The following is a 7,357-nucleotide window of genomic DNA, read 5'->3' on the forward strand; positions in this document are numbered from 1 at the left end:
CAAAAAAAAAAGAAAATATTATTATTCTTTTCATTTGATTCATTTTTTCGGGTCTTTTATTTTACAGTAAATTTTAACATCGGCTTTGAAAATGCCCAAAAAAAAATTTCTGGAGCAGCACCACCCCACTAATTTTACTTACGAGTCGACACTGGAAATCCCTACCGAAAATTTTGGTCTATTGCAATTCCGGAAAAGTAAAAGAAATAGATATTTTCTGTTTTTTTTTTTATTTTTCTAAAAGGTATATGATTTTAATAAATGCATACATATATTTATAGGTTATAAATCTACACACACACACACACACACACACACACACACACACACACACACACACACACACACACACACACACACACACACACACACACACACACACACACACACACACACACACACACACACACACACACACACACACACACACACACACACACACACACACACACACACACACACACACACACACACACACACACACACACACACACACACACACTTTGTAAACTACGTTCATTAGAACAAATTTTTCTCAATTAATTTAACAACATACCAAATATTTTTCTCTGGAATTTTCTACAAACAAACCTTTATTTAAGGTAGTTAAATATATCATCACTAAATTCTAATAACTAATTTTATTTCTTAATGGAAACAAACGGTTAACAAATTACATAATTATTATCTTCTGGGTAACGTTATACATTTTAGTCAGGTGTATAATGTATATATATTACTCATGCGGGTGGCAGTTTTAATGTATCAAAAATTCTGACTGACATTTGTTAAAACAAGTTTAAAGAAAAACTTTTCCGTTAATGTAACTCTGTCTGACTGACTAATCGCTTATGTAAATTTATATAAGCTTTGCCAACATCTGACGCTACTGATAAGCATAAAGAATTAGCTCGAGTTAAACCGTTGCAAAATTAATTTTCATCTGTTGTATTGTTACTTTTATAAATTTAAATTATTTTCAAAATTATCAACAATTATAATTTTACTCTAAAATTACAAGAAGTACGAGTAATATAACTGAATGGAAGATGATGAATTAGGATGTGTATTATGTCAGATGAGATGAGATGACTGTATAATTACGTTTAGCAAGATAACATGTGGAATTCAATTCTCAGTACACATTACATATTCAACAATACAAATATATTTCAAGTTGATGAATAACTCTGGAATCATGAATTCGTTATATTCATAGTTAAAACTGTTTTGTCATTTATATTTAAATATAATCGGATAAAATAATATTGTAGCAAAATTTATTAATTACATAAAATATTTCAAAAGTTATTTTTTTTTTGTCGTGTCATTTGACTGATTGACTGATGCATCACTTCAAGATTCCCTAACTAGTCCAATCGTTTCATTTCCATATACCCCCTACATCCCTAAAAATTTGTTTTTACATATACAAAACGTTACCTGCCAGCACAATTTTTCCCTTCTATATGTCCTTCCAATATTAAAGCGACTATTCCAGGATGTCTTAATATGTAGTCTCTCTTCTTTTAACTATATTTTTCCAAATGCTTCCTTCTTCATCTATTTGCCGTAACACCTCTTCATTTGTCACTGTATTCACCTGTCTGATTTTTAACATTCTCCTGTAGCACCACATTTCAAAAGCTTCTAATCTTTTCTTCTAAGGTACTCCGATCATCCAAGTTTTACTTCCATATAAATCTACATTCCAAACATATACTTTCAAAAATGTTTTCTTGGTGTTTTAATTTTTTATGTAAAGAAATTATATTTCTGAGTGAAGGCTCGTTCCGCCTGTCTTATTCGGCGTTTTATATCGCTTCTGCTTCGTCCATCTTTATTAATTCTACTTCTGAAATAACAAAGTTCTTCTACCTCAATAATCTTTTCTCTTCCTATTTTTACATTCAGTGGTCCATCTTCGTTATCTCTACTATATTTCATTACTTTCATTTTGTTCTTGTTTATTTTCATGCGGTAGTTCTTTCGTAGGACTTCATCTATGCCGTTCATTGTTTCTTCTAAATCCTTTTACTCTCGGCTAGAATTACTATATCATCAGCAAATCGTAGCATCTTTATCTTTTCACCTTGTACTGTTACTCCGGATCTAAATTGTCTTTAACCTCATTAACTGCTATTTCTACGTAAAGATTAAAACTTAACAGGAATAAGGAACATCCTTGTCAGATTCCCTGTTTTATTACGGCTTCTTTCTTATGCTCTTCAATTGTTACTGTTGCTGTTTGGTTCCTATAAATGTTCTTTTAGCTCTGTATTTGAACTCTAATTTTTTTAAAATGCTGAACATTTTATTCTACTTTACGTTATCAAATGTCTTTTCTAGTTCTATAAATGCCAAGTATGTTGATTTGTTTTCTTTAATCTTCCTTCTACTATTAATATGAGCGCTAAAATTGCTTCCCTTGTTCCTATACCTTTCCTGAAACCAAATTTTGGTTTTCTCCTAACACTTCTTCCACTCTCCTCTCAATTCTTCTGTACAAAATTCTAGTTAAAAATTTTGATGCATGACTAGTTAAGTTAATTGTTCTATATTCTTCACATTTATCTTCTTTTGCATTTTTGGTATCATGACTATAACATGTAAAAGATGCGGTTGGGCATCGAAAAACGAATTATTTTATTTTTTGCGTAAAATAGCTTTGTTAAATGAGTAATAAGGACGTAAATGTTTTAACACTTTGGCTTCAATGTGTACCAAATCGGGACTCTTTTAACTTTCCTACAGACCCGTGTGTGCAGTTTCTGGAGATATTATCTAGCAATGAAGGCTCGTACCTAAAATTAGTGTGGGTACTGCTCCAGAAACGTTTTTCTGGGCTTTTTCATGGCCAAGGTTAAAGTTTTTTATAAAATAAATGAACCGGAAAAAATGAATCAAATAGAACAGCTGGAAGCAAGATAATTATCTAATTTTACACTTTATGACAAAAAAGAAAACGGTATACGGTTTTTAAGCGCAGTGCTTAAAACCCGTATTTGGTTAAACGGAATAAATAATAAAATGTTAATACAGATAATATTATTTAGTATTAGATAATAACATAACAAAATTCCCTCTTAAAAACACTATAGTCCAACGGTGACTAATTTAAATTTCTATGTACACAGAACGAAATACGTAATTATTTTTTACTAATTACCTTCTCTTTCGCCGTTCCTGCGTGTTGTTGTACAGATTTGGCGATCAAAGAATCCTTGCTTCCTTCCCGCCATCTTCTGATCGCTACTGAAAAAACAACTAAACCGCTTTCGTATTCCTTCCACCGACTAAACTAGAAAAGGGAACGAACAAGGAACGTTCCTTAAACACGTGGAGTACGAAAAAACTATTTTCCACCAGCACGCTAGGGTCGGAACTGCGGGAGCGACAGTACTTTTTCTTCCTTGCTAAACACTACGCCAGACACTACGCCGCTGGAACTGTGAATCGCACAGTTCCTATCAAAGATTTTCGTATCTTTCTCATAAACTGGGGGATGAAATTAAGCTTAAGTATTATATATTGTACAAGTATAAAGAATGAATTAAAGAAAAAAAGACTATTATATTAAATATTATCGATATTATCAAGTAGAAATAGGGGGTACTGCAGTTCTACAAATGCCCATAGGCGACCCTTTTAAATTAAAACACGCAATTTTAGTATTTTAGAACATTCTTTGCTTGATATATTCAGATTGGAGGGATCGATTAGGTGGAAATTTAGCATAATGATTTCTGTAATATGAGAAGGAGATGCGTTTAATTTTGGTCATAATCGGTCCAGCGGATAAATTTACCTACACTTTTAATTAGAATTAAAAATATAATTTCTTCAAATAATATTTTTTTTTTGTCTTCAGTCATTTGACTGGTTTGATGCAGCTTTCCAAGATTCCCTATCAAGTGCTAGTCGTTTCATTTCAGTATACCCTCTACATCCTACATCCCTAACAATTTGTTTTACATACTCCAAACGTGGCCTGCCTACACAATTTTTCCCTTCTACCTGTCCTTACAATATTAAAGCGACTATTCCAGGATGCCTTAGTATGTGGCCTATAAGTCTGTCTCTTCTTTTAACTATATTTTTCCAAATGTTTCTTTCTTCATCTATTTGCCGCAATACCTCTTCATTTGTCACTTTATCTACCCGTCTGATTTTTAACATTCTCCTATAGCACCGCATTTCAAAAGTTCTAATCTTTTCTTTTCAGATACTCCGATCGTCCAAGTTTCACTTCCATATAAAGCGACGCTCCAAACATACACTTTCAAAAATCTTTTCCTGACATTTAAATTAATTTTTGATGTAAACAAATTATATTTCTTACTGAAGGCTCGTTTCGCTTGTGCTATTCGGAATTTTATATCGCTCCTGTTTCGTCCATCTTTAGTAATTCTACTTCCCAAATAACAAAATTCTTCTACCTCCATAATCTTTTCTCCTCCTATTTTCACATTCAGTGGTCCATCTTTGTTATTTCTACTACATTTCATTACTTTTGTTTTGTTCAAATAATATTATCATTGGGATACTAACTACTTTGCCGACTTTAGTGGCAAAATGTCTTTCATTCATCATGAAAGTTCTCGGTTCGAATCCCTCGATCAAGTGTGGCATTTTGTCATCCATCATTAAGTAATTATAATTGGGTAGTTTTTTACTGGAGAAACAGAAAAAATTATTTTATGGCATTTTTTTTTGGTTTATATTAATAACCATTACAGTATTTTTGACATATTTAAAAAAAATTAAATGTCAGAAATTTAGTATTTAAATCATTCCGTCTCGTAGAATTTATTGAATTCTCTATTAGTTATAGAACTGATGACGGTGTAAAAGCAATTCGGATAATTACAAATGAAATATTTAAAAACATACTGATGATGTTAATAAATGTGAACATCGTAATAAATTTGGAAATGAAATAATATTTATCAAAAATGAAATTATTATCCAGTAAAATAAGCCGTAGGGAATTAATTTTAGCTGTTAGAGAATGCAGATTGAGCGTTTAACTTTTGATTAACCACAAAAATATGTTATCTTTGAATATTATCAAATTCCCTAAAATTACGAAATATTGAATAGATTTTAAAGCTTCTTTATATATATATATATAGAGAGAGAGAGAGAGTGAGAGAGACAGATATAAATCTGATCGAAACTAAGAGTATTGGATTATCAATTAACCCGTCTAAATAAAAAAAAACTATATACACAAATAATATACTAAAACACAGTATGTAAATATACAGTAATTATTAAAAATAATAATTAATTTTAAATATAAAGGAAAAAAGTAAAAAAAAAAAACCTGGCCCATGGGGGGATCGAACCCACGACCTTCGCGTTATTAGCACGACGCTCTAACCAACTGAGCTAATGGGCCAACATAAAAAAAGACTACTCTTTGCTAGAATATAAAATTAAATTTTTCGATTAAACTGTTATATAAATATAATTTAATAAGACAGGAAATTCCTATTACAAAAAAAAACCTTTCTTCAATAAATTTAATTTAGTTTAAATTTCTTTAATTTATTAGAATTTTTCTTTCTTTAATCTGTTACTGAATTTTAGAACTGTAAATAAATCATTTCCAACAATTACATCACGTTCACTAATGGTCTATAATTATAATTACATTACAATTTTTTGGACCTTTATAAATAAAAAAGTCTTATTTATTACAGTTCAATAATGACCTTATACAACTATTTGTATAATTGTAAATGGTTATATATAGATAAAAAAAAATACAACAAGTTTTTTATTATTCCGTAAACAATAATAGAATGCAGCACTAACCTTTTTTGTACACTTAAATATGGTAAAAAAAAAAATACAATTCATTATCATTTAAAAAAATTTAGATGTAATATAAGTTCATATAAATTATTTAAAACACTCAAAATATAAAACAATGTTAAGTCATTAAATTAAAAAAAAAAACAAAAAACAACAGATAAGTATAAAATAATTCACAAGGGGTTAGTGAAAATTATTTTGGAAAATATTTATCTACACGTTCAATAGCCTAATGAAAATTCAATCTTTACAAAAAAAAATAATTAATATTATTTTAAAAATCTATTAAAAGAGAAATATTATTTTTGTACAAAATAATCTTTAAATTCTGTTTTAAATAGAAATTTAACCCGCTGAGCTGGTCTAATGGTTAACTCGTCGTAAATCAGTTACTTAATAGCTTTACACCGTATCAACATCTCAGGAATGGAACTACACTTCATTTACATTCGAACATATCATTCTCTGAAGTAATATCTGAACGGCAATTCCTGGAGGCTAAACAGGAAAAGAAAAAAGAACCACACATCTCCGGAATTGTATACTTTTTTTTTTGTCTTCAGTCATTTGGCTGGTTTGATGCAGCTCTCCAAGATTCCCTATCTAGTGCTAGTCGTTTCATTTCATTCATTTCAGTATACCCTCTACATCCTAGATCCCTAACAATTTGTTTTACATATTCCAAACGTGGCCTGCCTACACAATTTTTCCCTTCTACCTGTCCTTCCAATATTAAAGCGACTATTCCAGGATGACTTAGTATGTGGCCTATAAGTCTTCTCTTCTTTTAACTATATTTTTCCAAACGTTTCTTTCTTCATCTATTTGCCGCAATACCTCTTCATTTGTCACTTTATCCACCCATCTGATTCTTAACATTCTCGTATAGCACCGCATTTCAAAAGCTTCTAATCTTTTCTTCTGAGATACTCCGATCGTCCAAGTTTCACTTCCATATAAAGCGATACTCCAAACATACACTTTCAAAAATCTTTTCCTGACATTTAAATTAATTTTTGATGTAAACAAATTATATTTCTTACTGAAGGCTCGTTTAACTTGTGCTATTCGGCATTTTATATCGCTCCTGCTTCGTCCATCTTTAGTAATTTTACTTCCCAAATAACAAAATTCTTCTACCTCCATAATCTTTTCTCCTCCTATTTTCACATTCATCGGTCCATCTTTGTTATTTCTACTACATTTCATTACTTTTGTTTTGTTCTTGTTTATTTTCATGCGATAGTTCTTGCGTAGGACTTCATCTATGCCGTTCATTGTTTCTTCTAAATCCTTTTTACTCTCGGCTAGAATTACTATATCATCAGCAAATCGTAGCATGTTTATCTTTTCACCTTGTACTGTTACTCCGGATCTAAATTGTCTTTAACCTCATTAACTGCTATTTCTACGTAAAGATTAAAACTTAACAGGAATAAGGAACATCCTTGTCAGATTCCCTGTTTTATTACGGCTTCTTTCTTATGTTCTTCAATTGTTACTGTTGCTGTTTGGTTCCTATAAATGTTCTTTT

General features: G+C 30.7%; 1 non-coding gene across 1 annotated transcript; it reads right to left on the reverse strand.

Annotated features, from left to right (window-relative positions):
- Positions 1–5,330: 5,330 nt before the first annotated feature.
- Positions 5,331–5,404, reverse strand: TRNAI-AAU (transfer RNA isoleucine (anticodon AAU)). Its single transcript has one exon. It is a non-coding gene; the product is annotated as a tRNA-Ile (tRNA).
- Between the last annotated feature and the right edge of the window lie 1,953 nt (positions 5,405–7,357).

Source organism: Lycorma delicatula, chromosome 1 (genome assembly GCF_047948215.1).
Source record: "Lycorma delicatula isolate Av1 chromosome 1, ASM4794821v1, whole genome shotgun sequence".
In the NCBI taxonomy this organism is placed as follows: domain Eukaryota; kingdom Metazoa; phylum Arthropoda; class Insecta; order Hemiptera; family Fulgoridae; genus Lycorma; species Lycorma delicatula.